Genomic DNA, 16,617 nt, shown 5'->3' on the forward strand with positions numbered 1-16,617 from the left:
ATATGGACTAGGATACACAAGCACTAAAAAATGAGAGTCGTCCAAAAGTGCAGAAGAAAGGAACAATAAAGGTAAGAACTCCAAACCCAATTGTCATAATTGTGGTAAGAAAGGACATAATACTAATGTGTGTAGGAGCAAGACTATAAATAAGAATGTCAAGCCTAAGAATGCGGTTCACTATCATAAGTACAACAACAAGGTCATTAGGCACATGAATGCAAAACCAAGACCATGAAGACATAGGGATTTCAAAGATATTGCTACAACTATCAGAAGTATGGACATAGAGCTTTTGAGTGCATATCCATACCCATGTGGTCATCGAGTAGGAAAACAAAGGTAAGGAACAATGGAAACTCTTATAATTGGGATTATAATACAAGGTATAGCTATCATTATTGTCAAGAATATGGAAATATTCTTGAGAATTGTATTAGGATACACTTTAGAGGTAACTACAAAAGGTGGTTGATTTCAAATCACATGTTTTAGCATTTTGAAGACTAGTCACATCAGTAGGTATTATCCAACTAGGTCAAAGACACCAATCTGTGAATTTGATAAAGGCAAAGGCAAGGCATATATTTAACACATTATAGATGAGATGAATAATACATGGAAGAAGAAAGATTATTGCAACACATCAAATAGAGAAGGGATCACTTCACCCAATGGGTTTGATCACATGTCATCAAACTAGACAATCAAGAGGTATGTTGGACTAATATTTAAAGGTTATATCATATATCAATTCCAAAATGACTTAGCATTAAAAATATTACATTAGCATGAATAAAGATACAAGATGTTATTAGAAATCCAAGATAAATCTTTAAGTTTTTCATGTTATTGCTAAGCATGAATATTTCCTATTTGTGCTGAGTGAAATGCTAAATATGTCGAGCTAACAATCTAGCTAGTTGATGTCGAGCTCATAGTGGTTGTTGAGTGAATGAAATGTTAATGGATGTTGAGTGAGATTGAAATTGATTGATGTTGAGATTATAGCTATGTAAGCACTCAGCATTTATTAGAGGTTTTCAAAGGGTATTTGATTGATTTTACCTCATTTTTCATCATTTCAAATTCAAGAAAGAGTGAACAAAGTAGAAGGTGATCTGGAAACCCATTTAAAGTAGTTGTAGAAAATTCTAGTAGTGATTCTTCACCAATTTTTTAGATTTCATAAGGTATTTACCAAGAGTTGAGCTATGCAGTTTAAATTTCATAAACCCTAGTTTCACATTATGGCTATTCCTAACATTTCTTATAAGCAAGACCCTTCTAATGCATTATCAATGATTCCACTGAATGTGATGATGGTACAAGATGTAAGAAAATTCTATAATTGTAAAATTGGTAGCATTAGTGATATGGAGATGGAAGCATATGGAAGACTCTGTGATAATGGCATGTTGAAAGAAGAGTTCAAAATCATAGAGAGGAAGGGATTGACATGAGCCCTAGATTTTCCAAATGTGTTTAAAATAGAATGGATTAGGATAGTGCTTAGCCAAATTCATGATGGTTCATTAGGGCTGGACAATGGACTTATCAAAATTAATAAGAGAATAATTCATATGGTTACTAGTTACCCAACCTTAGATCAGCCTAAGATACTAAGAAGTGATCCAAAAGAGTTGATTGAGAAAAATACTGGAGCTATATGGAACAAGAGAGGCATGACAATAGACACAATTATTGATCCTCTGATAGACTTTGTTGTAAGGGTAATTTCACACAAGTTCTATCAATCTAGTAGATTAAATAGTGTGCCCTATATAGCTATGGATGTGGGATACAAAATTGTTAAGAAAGATCACACATACGATCTAGCAGAGCAATGATTGCAACAACTAATGGAGAACCTTGGAGAAATCATAAAGACAAAGAGTGCACAATATAAATTTGGTTCTATATTGTTTTTTATATTCTTTTATGTGCAAAACACATTCCCTTTATTTGGCACATGGGATGGAAAACCAATAGATCAGTGGCAGTACAAATTGGTAAGTATATTGAATAATTAGGTGAAATTTTTGAATCCTTAATGACAAGTTATCTTGAAGACTTCAAGAATTTAATGAAGGAAAGATTGGGAATACCAATGTCACTAGTAGAGAAACACTATGATAATGATTTTTTTCTAGTGGATGTTGATCATACTTTTGTACAAGCTTCTACACCAAGGGTGAGATGGTTGAGACCCTTAGGTTATGAAATAAATGTGAATGAAGCCTCTACATCCATTATTGCATTACTTGTAGAAGAGGTAGATAAAAGTGCAAAGATATTTGGAAACTTTGAGATGGTAAAGTCCAAAATTACCATAGAATTGAAGATTGCCTCTACTATGAGAAAAAAGGAGAATATAGTGAAGAAGTTGAAAGCTAAATTTGGAGAGAGTGCTAAAGAGGAAGAAACAAAAGAAGAAGAGGATGAAGAGGAAGAAGAAACCAAAGCACAAGAACCTAGCCTTGACACAAGGTATGGAAGGAGACCAAGAATAGGAGGAGACTGAAAGTGTTGAGGGAGAAGAAGCTGAGAAAGCACCTACTCCTACCGAGCCAAAGAAGAGGAAGGATAAATCACAACTAGTAGCAAAATCTTTGAAGGTAGCTAAGTTGAGTCAAACCAAGCCCATTGCACCTACTACGAGGGCTAGTACATATGCAATAGCTCAAAAGGTGAAGGAAAAGACCAAACTTGTAAAGAAAGTAGGCCAAGAGTAGAAAAGGCTAGGAAGGAAAAGATGAGTCTGATGAAGAGAAAAAAAATCAGATGACAATAACCAATTTAAGGTAGTGAGTCACAATCCTTTGTTAGATCATGAAAATTTATGTGAAAATGTAAAAAATAGTGCAAATTTATCAAGATTTAGTCATATTGATTTTGATAAATTGGGTAAAGTAAAGAAAAATCAAGTGGAGGAAGCCATATATGTCATGATGGAAAAATTCAAGACAACCCCACTAGAACTTGCCAACTCAATGTCAAAGAGTCTATATGATAGAGTTGAACAAAAGTGCGACTTGTCAAAATCTAATTGAAAAGATCATTGTTAAGAGAGATTGTTGAAGAAGACTATGTGTTCCAATCATTGTTTTCTCACTGATGTCAAACTAGCTATTTGGTGGTAAGAAACCTACTTAAAATATTCAAGTACTATCACTTAGTTGATTGATGAAGAGGATTTGATCAATAAGAGGTAACAATAGCACTAGAGGAAATATTGAGTTACAATTATGTAATGAAGTACAAGGATCAGTTAAGATAGTGATAACATGATGTATTGATAATTTACTTAAGGTTACAAATGTTGGCTAAACTAAGAAAGTTTAGATGGACGAGTTACACAAATTTTGTCTACCAAGCTTGACCGAGTGGATAGTAGGTGCTGAGAAAAGTCAATGCAAGCCAAGTAGAAAGTTAGTTGGAGATGAGTAAGAGAAAATTCTAATGGATGCCGAACAAGATAGTTGATGTCGAGTAAATTTTAGTTGATGCCAAGCATCAATAAACTTTAGTTGATGCTGAGTGATATTATAGTTGATGCCAAGCAATATAGTATGTGCCAAGCATCAGAAGGTTGATAATGCCAAGCTGCTACATTACGTTAAAGATTGAAGATTTGTTAAATCTAAGCTAACAATTTTTTTTTCTTAAAACTTGTGAACCAGGAAGAAGATAAGGTTGATGATCTGGTGGCACATAACTTGATGTAAATTTTTTTTGAGGAAAATTTGAATGGACTCTAGGAGAAGTTTTTAGAAAAGATACAAGATATGGGCTAGATACATTGTATCCTACCTAATCCATTCAAACCTTAAATTTTGATGATGGAAAATGAGCGAGAAAATATTATATTTTTCTATTTATAGGAATGTCTAGTCATGATGAAAAAGTTGTCATGTGTGAGAACCTAAGGAAGAGAATGAGTAAAGGGATTTGCTTCATCAAGTGACCCAAGAGAAGAGTCTGCAATGGCATGTTAAGCAAGAAGGCTTAAGAAGATGAATGCTTGAAGGGTGAACAAGCTATCAAAGATGCAAAGAATGAAGGTTAAGTAGAATTGAGGACTAAATAGAAATTAGTAATCTACAAGAGAAGTTGTAAGTTGTATCAGATCAAAGCTCTACTATTACTCTCTAACAATTGTATTAGTCTAGGGTAAATCCGTTGGATTAAGGTTGACCTAACAGTTTGTAAATTCTTTAATAGGTGGCATTCCAAGTGAATGGCCTAAAGTCCTCTAATAAGGCTCACTTCTAACAAGGTGATTGAAATCCCTTAACTAGATTACATTTAACAATGTGTATTGTAGTATTGTACATTAAGTGTACTTTATCTCATAAGTTGACCAAGGATTTTGACAGCAAGATTGAAGGAAAGTTAAGTGAGCTAGAAGCTCTAACAAGCCAAATATAGAAAACTTCCAACAAAGTTAATGAATTTGAAGGACAAGTGGTTGGTGTATCAAGAAACTGGAACTTGAGAAAGAATAAATTTTGAAGAGTTTATCAAAATTTAGAGAGTTTATTGCTTTGAAGATATCAACTATTGAAAGACAATTGGAGGAATGTATCAAATTCAAGGAGACCTATTCAAATTTCTTATACTTTGATCTTAATGCAGTTGACATTGCATCATGTTCCCTATGTGCAATTATAACTTTTTTTTAAACAACCAAGGACACATGGGTAAAAGGTTTGAATAGTCTTAAGGCAATTTTTGATGATTGCATGAAGATGTTATCAGCTTGAGGCAGATGAGTAGAGTTTTTGATAGGAGATGAACAATTTTGACAAAAAAAATGACATTCTAACCTTTGTCATTAATGTTAAAGGGGGAGAAGATGCATAAGAAAATTGTAAGGTAAGATATGAAATCATATCAAAAAGGGGAGCATGTGTAAGATGCATTGATTAGTTGTAAAAGATGATTAATGTATTGATATTGAAATACTTTGGACAAGTTTTTGATACTTAGCCAATTTTTCCTATTTTGTAGATTGTTGAAAATTGGTTGATGAAGATATGTAATGTTGATATACAATTGAAAAGATCATTTGAGTTAGAACATTGTTATAAGAAGTACTTTCAATCATTGTTTTTTCACTAATGTCAAACCTACTATATGTTGGTAAGATAGTTGCTTATATGTTTCAAGCACTATCACTTAGTTGATTGATGAAGAGGATTTGATCAAAAAGATGTAACAAAAGTACCTAAAGGAAAGGTTGAGTTATGATTATGTATCAAAGTGCAAGAAATAGTTAAGATACTGATAATACAATGTATTGATGATCTACTTGGGGTTATAAAATATTTGGCTACACTTAGAAAGTTTAGATGAAAAAGGTTGCACAAAGTTCATTTGCTAAGCTTGACCAAGTTGATAGAAGGTGTCGAGTAAAGTTAGTGCAAGCCAAGTAAAAAGTCAATTGGAGCCGAGTGAAAGAATTTTCTATTGGATGCCAAGCAAACTAATAAGTGTCGAGCAAGTTAGTAGATGCCAAGTGATTTTTAGTATGTGTTGAGTACTAGTAAAATTCAGTTGATGCCAAGTGATTTTATAATAGATGTTGAGTAACATAGTATGTGTTGAGCATCAGTAAATTGATAATGCCAAGGTACTACATTATGAAACAGATTGAAGATTTTCCAAATAAAAGCTAACAAGTTTGTTTTCTTGAAACTTTTGAATAAGGAGGAAGATAAGATTGATGAGTTGGAGGCACAAAATCTTATGTAAACCATTTTGGAGATGAATTCAAATGGATTTTAGGAGAAGTTTCTAGCAAAGACAAGATATGTGGTAGATAATTGTATCCTACCTAATCCATCAAAAACCCTAATTTTTGAGATAGACATTGAGCAGAAAAAAGAGTTATAATTTCCTATATCTCGGGATGCTTGGTCATGAAGCAAAGGTTAAGAGGTCAGAAAGATTTTAGATGTGAAAATTAGACAAGGTGAAGAAAGAAGGGTTTGCTTCATCAAATGACACAAGAGGAGAAGTCTGCAATAGTGAACTAAGCAAGAAGGCTTACTGAGGATGAATTCTTGAAGGGTGAACAAGTTGTCAAAACTACAAAGATAGGAAGCCAAGCAAAGATGAGGACTGAATAGTGATTTGTAATCAGCAAGCAAGGTTGTAAGTTGTATCAAATCAAAGCTCCATTGTTACTTTCTAACAATTGTATCAGATTATCGTAAATCCTTTCAAGAAAAGTTGACCTAACAGTAATTGGAAAATCCTTTAATAGGGTGGCATTCCAAGTGAACAGCCTAAAGTCCTCTAACAAAGCTCACTTTTAACAAGGTGATTGAAATCTCTTAACCGGGTCACATTTAATAGTGTGTTTTGTAACCTTTAACAAGGTTGGCTTTTAACAGGGCATCACTTCAGAAGAGTGAGAAAGGAGTAGCATGTTACTCGTGGTTTTACCCAAATTGGGTTTCCACATTAAATCATTGTGTCATGTGTACTAATGAATGTGTTGTGCTTTATGCTTTGCATTTTTGCATGTTAGTTTAACAGTACCATATTAGTTTTGGTTTACACACAATGAATGAATGCATGGTTAAGAAAGTTTTATGGGTTCACTAAATTGTAAAAGTTTTATTTGGACATCTGGACCTTGAATAACTAATTCACCCCCCCTGCCCACACCCCACCCCGCCCCCGCTCTCAATTATTCTAAAGAATTCCAACAATTGGTATCAGAGCATAGTTGCTTAAGAGGATTAGTTTTAAGGTACTAAAAGCATAAAGATCAAGATATTAAAGAGAGAGATACCCAAGCTAAAGACTATGCACAAACTTGCATTACAGCAAAACATGTTGATCCAGTAGGAGTCCTAACTACTGAAGATTTGAAGCAAAAGAAAGAGCACAATCAGGTAATGTTGGAGATTGCCTATGCCCTGAGCTATGCTAAGTTTGATGATGTCAAAGACCTTAAAAGTGTGAAGCAGATGTGGCATTCCCTAAAAACCATCTATGGAGGAGACAAAAATGTTCAAAGAGCCAAGTCAGAGAGCTTTAGAGGTAAGTTTGATGACATGAGAATGGAAGAAGCTGAAAACATTGCTCAATATGTTGTTAGAATAAAAGAGGTTGTTAGTGCTATAAAAGGTGCAACTGGTAAAATAGATGATGAAACTGTGATAAGTAAAGTCTTGAGAACGTTGTTGCCTATATATTTCATTAGAGTATCTACAATTCAAAAGTTAAGATGTATACTAGGAAATGATCTAACCCTTGAAGGTATAGTGGGTAGACTCACGACATTTGAGCTATTTAATTTTGACAACTACAGACTAGAGAGTATTGAATCATCTTTCAAAGCCAAATTGTTACTAAAGGATTTTGAGGAGGTAAACCCAAAGAATAAGAAAGAAAGATAAAGTATGCATCCAGTGATAGCAGTAAAGATGAAGAAGACATTGAACAATTGGAAGCATTGTTGGCTAGAAGATTTCACAAAGGAAAAGGTAAATTCAAAGGTGAGTTGCCTATCATTTGTTTTAATTGCAATGAAGTTGGTCATATTGTAGAAAGATGTACACAAAAGAAGAACTCTAGAGAAGGGAACAATTAAAAAAATAGAAGAGAAGATGATGAAAGAGACTACAGAGATAAAGGCAAGAATTCATGCTACATTGCTGATTAAAACAACTCTGATGAAAATGAGGATGAAGTGGCATATGTTGCAATGAAGGATGAATCAGATGAGGATGAGGCTACTACACTTATGACTTGTGTGAACAAGAATGACAAATGGATCATTGACAATGGATGTTCACATTACATGACTGGAGACAAAAGTAAGTTCATTACCTTAACTTGTTATGATGGAAATACTGTAAGATTTGGTAATGATGCACCATGTTCAATAAAAGGAAAAGGGTCTATTAAGCTTACAGACAAGATCTCATGTGATAATGCTTATTATGTTGAAGGATTGAATTATAATTTGTTAATTGTGTCACAATTGAACAATTTGGGGTGCAAAGTTGAGTTTGAAAACAAATCAGCCAAGATATATGATACAAATGGAAATCTGATTGGAAAAGGTGATCAAACTACAAGTAATATGTTCTATTTGGATATAGAAGATGCTACTTGTCTTATTGTAAAATTTGATGATGTATGGCTTTGGCATAAGAGATTATGTCATGTTAACTTTGATAATCTAATTAGTATAAGTAATATGAAAAGAGTTAGAGATTTGCCTAAGTTGAAGAAACCAAAAAACATAATGTGCAAACAATGTCAGGTAGGCAAGATGACAAAGTCAAGCTTTAAAAGTAAAGTTTATACCTCTAAGGAAATACTTGAAATTATTCATACTGACTTGTGTGGACCTATTGAAGTGCAAAGCTACAAAGGAGAGAGGTATATAATGTTGTTCGTTGATGATTACTCTAGAATGATGATTGTAATGTTTTGAAAATAGAAATTAGATTCTTTTCAAATATTTAAATGGTACTTGGCAAGAGTTGAGATCAAACAGAGGAGGTGAATTCACTTCACATGAATTTGAAGTGTTCTGCAATGATAGAGGAATTAAAAGATAGATATCAACACCAAGGACTCTCCCAAAAAATGGAATTGCTAAAAGAAGAAATAGATCTATAATGGACTATGCCAAAACACTAATGATGGAGAAAAATGTTGCCCTGAAATATTGGAGAGAAGTTGTAAGCACTATAGTATACACTCTGAACCATATGCAAGTAAAGAAAGGTATTCACTTAACACCTTTTGAACTATGGTATGGTCATCCTCCTAATGTAAAATATTTTAAGATATTTGGAAGCAAATTCTATATTCTCAAAGATGTTAGGAGTGGAAAGTTTGATGCAAAGAGAAAAGAAGGTATATTCCTTAGTTACTCCATAAGAAGTAAAGCTTACAAGTGTTTAATTACTAACACTAACAAAATTGTAAAAAGTGCAAATGTGAATTTTGATGAGTTTACACAAGCACATGAAGTTAAACCTACAAAAGAACCAAAATATTACAAGACATTTGCATACTACTATGAAGGAATGCCTACTGAAGAAGATTTCACAAATCATGTAGCAAATCAATAGCAAGTTTCAACAATTGTCGAGTCACACCCTGTGAATGTTGAGTTGCATTAAGATGCTGAGTTGCAGAATGAGGAGAATGCACAATCTGACTTTGAGATTAGCACACATGAAAGAGATGCTAAAATACCTAATAGAGAAGAACATAGTGATACTAAAGCTAAGAGACAACATGCATCCACAAGAACTGAGCCTAGATTGTCCAAATATGTTAAAAGACACCATCTTGTAAATCAAATCATTGGAGACAAAGATGCAAGGCCAATGACAAGAAATAGATTAAGAGGTGAATCATGTTTACTGAGGATTAAGGAACCTAAGATAGTAAAAGATGCATTGGAAGATGATATCAGATTGGTACAAGGCTATGGAAGAAGAAATTCAGTAGATAGAAAAGAACAAGACTTGGATCCTAGTTCCTAGACTGAAGGACAAGAATGTGATTGGCACAAAATGGGTATTCGGGAACAAGCTAGATGAGAATGGTTGGGTAACAAGAAATAAAGCAAGACTAGTTTGCAAAGGGTATGCACAAGAAGAAGGAATTGACTATGGTGAAACATTTGCCCCTGTTGCAAGAATGGAAGGAGTGAGAATTCAGCTTACTTATGCTACTTACAAAGGTTTTAAAGTTTACCAGATGGATGTCAAGTCTACATTTCTGAATGGAATATTAGAAGAATAGGTCTACATAGAACAACCAAAAGGATTTGTGGACAAAAATAATAAAAACATGGTATGAAAACTACAAAAAGCCTTATATGGATTGAAACAAGCACCAAGAGCATGGTATGAGAGACTTCATACTTATCTGTTAAGATTGGATTTGAAAGAACAGATGATAATAGCAATTTGTATATTAAGAGAGATGAAGAAAAAGGTATACTGTTATCTAAATTTTTTGTTAATGACATTATATTTGGAGGACAATATGCTTTGTGTAAAGATTTTTCAAATCAAATGAAGCAAGAGTTTGAGATGTCAATATTTGGTGAGATCAAATTCTTTGTGGGACTACACGTATATCAAATGAAGCATGGTGTATATATTACTCAGTTAAAATATGTCAAGGAGATTTTGAAGACATTTGGACTTGAGGACTCAAAACTAATAAGTACACCTATGGTAACAACATTCAAGCCATAAAAGAATGATGAATCAACTGAGGTCAATCAAACATTGTACAGATCTATGATTGGTAAATTGAAATATGTAGTACATAACAGACTACTATTGCATTAGTTGTGGGAATAGTTGCTAGATTCCCTACTAACCCAAGAGAAAATCAACTGATAGTAGTGAAAAGGATAATGAGATACCCAAAGGGAACAAAAGAGTATGGTTTATACTATAAGAAGAATGAAAATTTTGAGCTAAAAGCCTACACTAATGTTGATTGGGCTAGAAATATTGATGATAGAAAAAGCATTAGTGGAAGAGCTTTTTTCTTAGGCAAAAGACTTGTTACATGGACAAGCAAGAAGCAGAGTTGTACTTCACAATCTACTGCTAAAGCAGAGTATGTTGTTCCTGCTATCAATTGCACAAACATTGTATGGATTAAGCAGATACTAAAAGGAATGAAGGAAGACCACTGAACCAATGACACTTTATTGTGATAATACAAGTGCTATAAATATATCAAAGAATCCTATTATGCATACAAAAACAAAGCATATTGCAATAAAGTATCATTATGTAAGGGAGTTGGTTCAAGACAAAGAGATGAAGATGGAATATATCAACAAAAAAGAGAAAATTGTTGATATCTTCACCAAAGCATTACCTAAGGATGCTTATGAGTGTCTAAGAGGTAAATTAGGGGTGATACCCCTATCAAAAGCTATGTAAAAGACAGAGGGAGTACCCTGCATCAAACAAGCTGACATTTATTTCACACAATTGATGTAGTAGATTTTACTTTAGAAAATTGCCTAAAGTAATCACATAATTGAAACTTCAAATCAATCACAAGCAAGGTGATAGAGGGAGCAAATTGGCAAGCCTACAAAAGCTTATATCTACATATACAAAAGATGGCAAGTGTTGAGTATATGTCTTAGGCATTGTTTTCAAAGAGGGAGAAAGAACAAGAAACTAATCAAGAGGAAGATGGTCATAGCAGAAAACATCAGAGGGAGAAAGTACATTGAGAGAAAGCACAATGAACTGATTAGTGCACAAGAGGAACAATGAAGTGAGAGTACATCATTAGAAGATTAGAAGGATGAAGTAAAGGTACATCAATCAAAAGATCAAAATACTAAAAGAAAGAAAGAGGGAGAAAGTATAAAACAATCAAAAAAGGGATCGGATATTTTGCTGATCCATGACAGAAGAGAATCAGATAAGAAGGATATTTTGTAACCTAAGAAGGAGTTGTTGATAGAGGGAGAAGTGTTATTCACAAGATTTCTTTTTGGTATTGCCTTATTGTTTAACCTAGTTAGTTTGATAGAACAAGATGTTCATTATTTGTTCGAGTGGTTCATCAGTTTGGTTTGCCATTAACGCCAAAGAGGGAGATTGTTGATATATGATTGAGAAGATCATTTGAGTTAGAAAATTGTTGTAAGAAGTATTTTCAATCATTTTTTTGTCAGTGATGTCAAACCTACTATATGTTGGTAAGATAATTACTTATATGTTTCAAGCACTATCACTTAGTTGATTGATAAAGATGATTTGATCAACAAGATGTAACAAAAGTACCTAGAAGAAAGGTTGAGTTATGATTATGTATTGAAGTGCAACAATCAGTTAAGATGGTGATAACATAATATATTGATGATCTACTTAGGGTTACAAAATGTTTGGATACACTTGGAAAGTTCAAATGAAAAAAGTTGAACAAAGTTCATTTGCTAAGCTTGACCAAGTTAATAGAAGGTGCCAAGTAAAGTTAGTGCAAGCCGAGCAAAAGGTCAGTTGGAGCTGAGTGAAAGTATTTTCTACTGTATGTCGAGAAAACTAATAGGTGCCAAGCAAGTTAGTAGATTCCAAGTAATTTTCAATATGTGTCGAGCACTAGTAAAATCTAGCTGATGCCAAGTGATTTTACAATAGATGTTGAGTAACACAGTATGTGTTGAGCATCAGTAAATTGATAATGCCAAGCTATTGCATTATGAAAAAGATCAAAGATTTTCCAAATAAAAGCCAACAAGCTTGTTTTCTTGGAACTTGTGAATTAGGAGGAAGATAAGATTGATGAGCTAGAGGCACAGAATCTTGTGTAGACCATTTTGGAGGAAAATTCAAATGGATTCTAGGAGAATTTTCTAGAGAAGACAAGATATGGGGTAGATACATTGTATCCTACCTAATCCATTAAAAACTCTAATTTTTGAGATGAATATTGAGAAGGAAAAAGAGTTCTAATTCCCTATATATCTAGGGATGCCTAGTCATGAAGCAAAGGTTGAGAGGTTAGAAAGATTTTGGATGCAAAAATAGGACAAGGTGAGGAAAGAAGGGTTTGCTTCATCAAGTGACACAAGAGGAGAAGTATGCAATGCCAAACTAAGTAAGAATGCTTAATGAGGATGAATGTTTGAAGGGTGAACAATCTGTCAGAACTATAAATATAGGAAACCAACCAGAGATAAGGATTGAATAGTGATCTGTAATCAGCAAGCAAGGTTGTAAGTTGTATCAGATTAGGGTAAATCCTTTGGAGAAAGGTTGACCTAATAGTCATTGGAAAGTCCTTTAACAGGGTGACATTCCAAGTGAATGGCCTAAAGTCCTCTAACAAGGCTCACTTTTAATAGGGTGATTGAAATCTCTTAATTGGGTCACATTTAACAGTGTGTGTTGTAACCTTTAACAAAGTTGGCCTTTAACAGGGCATCACTTTAGAAGAGTGAGAAAGGAGTAGCATGTTACTGGAGGTTTTACCCAAATTGGATTTCCACTTTAAATCATTGTGTCATGTCTACTAATGAATGTGTTGTGTTTTATGCTTTACATTTCTACATGTTAGTTTAATAGTAACATATTAGTTTTGATTTACACACAATGAATGCATGCATGGTTAAGAAAGTTTTATGGGTTCATTGAATTGTAGAAGTTTTATTTGGACATCTGGACCTTGAATAACTGATTCACCCCCCCCTCCCTCCCCCCCCCGCCCCCCTCCCCCTCTATGTTATTCTAAAGAATCCAAAATGTAATTGTTTTCATTTATGGAAACACACGATGTACATGCTTGTAGAAAACCTTGGAAATAAAGATACTTAGCTTTTGGTAACCAAAAAATTGTCCAACTATGAAATTGGTTTATAGCAGTGTAATGTAAGATATTTTTGATGTCAAGGTTGTTTTTCAGTTATCCTCTACAAGAAAGGTCTTATGGTTGAGTGGGAGTGATGACAAATGAGGGTAGGTTGAATGTTGACAAGTTTAATGGTCAGAACTTTCAATTATGGAAAATATAAATGGAGGATTATCTTTATCAAAAGAATTTATGGAAGCTATTGGAAGGAAAAACCAAGAACTAGGGAGCTATGATAAATGAGAACTGGGATCTTTTAGATAGAAAAGTTCTTGGAAGCATTTAATTATGCTTGGCACCATTAGTGACATTTAAAATTACAAAAGCAAAGATGATGGAAGAGTTGATGAAAATTCTAGTTACACTAATTTTATTGATGAGGGATTTGTCATAAAAAGAGGGCTTAAAGCAGAAGATTTTGAGGGATTCAATGTTACTGTAGCTAATGGATTCACTATTCCTTGCACACGAGTAGTGAAACAACTCAAGATGACCTTAGGAGATTATGAGTTATGTGATGAATTCTGTGGTTGGCATTGGGGAGACAGATCTTGTATTGGGTGTTCAATGGTTGCACTCTATTGGAGGCTATAACATGAACCATCAAACTATGGAGTTTAAATTTCATTTCAATGGGAAAGAAGTCTTATTGACAGGCTTATCAAATGGAGCACCTAAGGCGATCTTTGCAAAGAGGATGGAGAGGACTTTTCGAAGAGGACAAGTAGCATGGGCAGAAGGAGTCATAATCCATCCAACAAGCTCTCCAAAGAATCACTTAGCCTCTTCTCTTTTACATCTTTAATGATTTAATTCCACTCCAACTACGACACCATAGGAGGACACTTGTACATTGGGTTGAGCTTTAGAGCCTTTTTGTACTAGTCTCTCACAGTCTTTAGATGTTTACAAGTTTTTTTAAAAACGTTGGGCTCTATTCAAAATATTTTGACCAAAGAACTCCTCCATAATTTTTATGAGATGATCTTTTAATTTAGTAGCTTGGTCAATCCAACTTTTAACCGAAAACAAAATTGTTAGATGAAAAAATTATTTCAAGGATGAACAAAAAAAATGTAGCAACCAATTATACCAAGATACATGCCTTTTGTGTAATGTGGGCCCAAATATCTTCAATGTTAAATCATAAAAAGTTTCATAAAAAAGACAATTCCCTAGTGTGGTCAAGATTTACAAAGAAGCCAACCAAAATCAATCACATTCCAATGACAAGTCTAGGTATTGGAACAAAAACAAGAATGTTGCAACAGATGGCGTCATTGACACCAGACATGTGAATATTATTGGTCCTTCTCAAAACCAGTCCAACCCACCATATCAACCAAACAATCAACAAGCTATCAACTACCAACAACAAAATCACGAAAGCTATCAAAGCCACAATCCAAGACCCATCCAAGACCCAACTTTCATTATGACTAGCAAAGTTAGATGGTGATAGTATACATGTTGATGATGATGTGTATAATAACCTTGGACATCAGTATGGGTAGTATGGAAAAGAGATATTTGCATTTTACCAATGAAACAGAATAGCAAAATTAAAGGTAAAGGAATTATTTTGTTTACAAAATAATTACTTGACCAATTAGGGCCAACATCCTAGATGTGTACTCTAAGTTAGAAAAGTATATTATGGTCTTAGCTGACCTAGCAACAATTTGTGAAAAGGCTTGGTATTTATGCAAAAGACATCTTGTGTGATGAAGTGTGCAATTGTATTGAAATAAGTGATATGCGAACTTTTTGTGAAGCGATATAAGCAAAGTTTTGAGAACTTGATTTTGTGATCTGAGATTGAGCTAAGGTTAGAGATTAGTCAAGAAAGAAGTTACAGAACCTATATACTTGAAGACTAATTACTTGTTTGGGAAGTGAGCTCTTCTTGTAATTGGAAGTGCATGTTTGGGTAGTGAGCTCATCTTGCATCTACTATACTTCAACTCATAATAGGGTTGGAATCTCCTAACGGGGATTCAAAGTCTCCAAAAAAGGACTCTCTATATTGAATTTTCTCATTGACTCCTAATACAGTCCATCCTCTAACAAGGAACATATATCAATTATTATCTAGTGGGTATCATCCCCACTGGGGTTTTCCCTTGGTTAGGATTCCCTAGTTAACAAAATATGGTGTTATGAGTTCTCTTTATGCATGGTTATTATTTTTGTTCAGCATTAATTGTTTACTTTCTTATGCATGGTAAAAAGTAATTAATAATATCTAGTTGGTGACAAAAGTTTGTAGAATACTAATTCACCCCTTGCCCCCTCTCAATATTCCCTATTTCAAACACTAGAAACTAGAGTCCATGTCTTATTTTTCTCAATTTGTGCAATCTCTTCTTTCATGGCTTTACTCTAGTTCACATCTTCTAAGGAATCTTTCACCATTTTAGGTTCATGCATGCTAAGAAAACATGTATCATTTCTCAACTTGATCCTTTTCATTGGTCTTGCATCTTTATCTCTTATGATTTGTGTTGCAGGGTGATGTCTCTTGACATACTTTGACAATCTTGGTTCTGCTCTATTTTCCTCATTTGGTCTCTCATCTTCTAAATTACTATATACATCTCTATCTGGTAGTTCAACATCTCTTTCATGTCCACTAATCTCAAAATTAGAATGTGTCTCAACTTCATTTTGTAACACGACACCTGAATGTAGCTCATTTCCTAAATGAAGCTCAGCATTCATAGTATGTGACTTGATAGTCACCGAAACTTATTGTTGATTTAAAACATCTTCATCAATAGGCATATCTTCATAAAATATACAAATAATTTGTATTCCTCTGATTCTTTTATAGGTTTAGCCTCATGTACTTATGTATATTCATCAAATTTCACATTTGCACTTTCCACAACTTTGCTAGTGTTATATTTAAACACTTATAATATTTTCTTCTTGTGGAATAGCCAAGGAATATAACTTCTTCACTTTTTCTATCTAGTTTACCATTCCTAAAATCTTTGAGAATATAACACTTTCTTCCAAATACCATAAAACATTTTACATTAGGTGAGTATCCATACCATATTTCAAATGGTGTTGAATGAGTACCTTTCTTGACTTTTACATAATTTAAGGTATATATAGTTGTACTTATAGATTCTCTCCAATATTTCAAAGCAACATTTTTCTCCATCATGAGTATCCTAGCATAGTCCATTATATATTTGTTCCTCCTTTCAGCAATTCCATTTTGTGGAG

This window comes from Cupressus sempervirens, chromosome 9 (assembly GCF_028749045.1).
Source record: "Cupressus sempervirens isolate cs-2001-9-10 chromosome 9, ASM2874904v1, whole genome shotgun sequence".
Classification (NCBI taxonomy): Eukaryota; Viridiplantae; Streptophyta; class Pinopsida; order Cupressales; family Cupressaceae; genus Cupressus; species Cupressus sempervirens.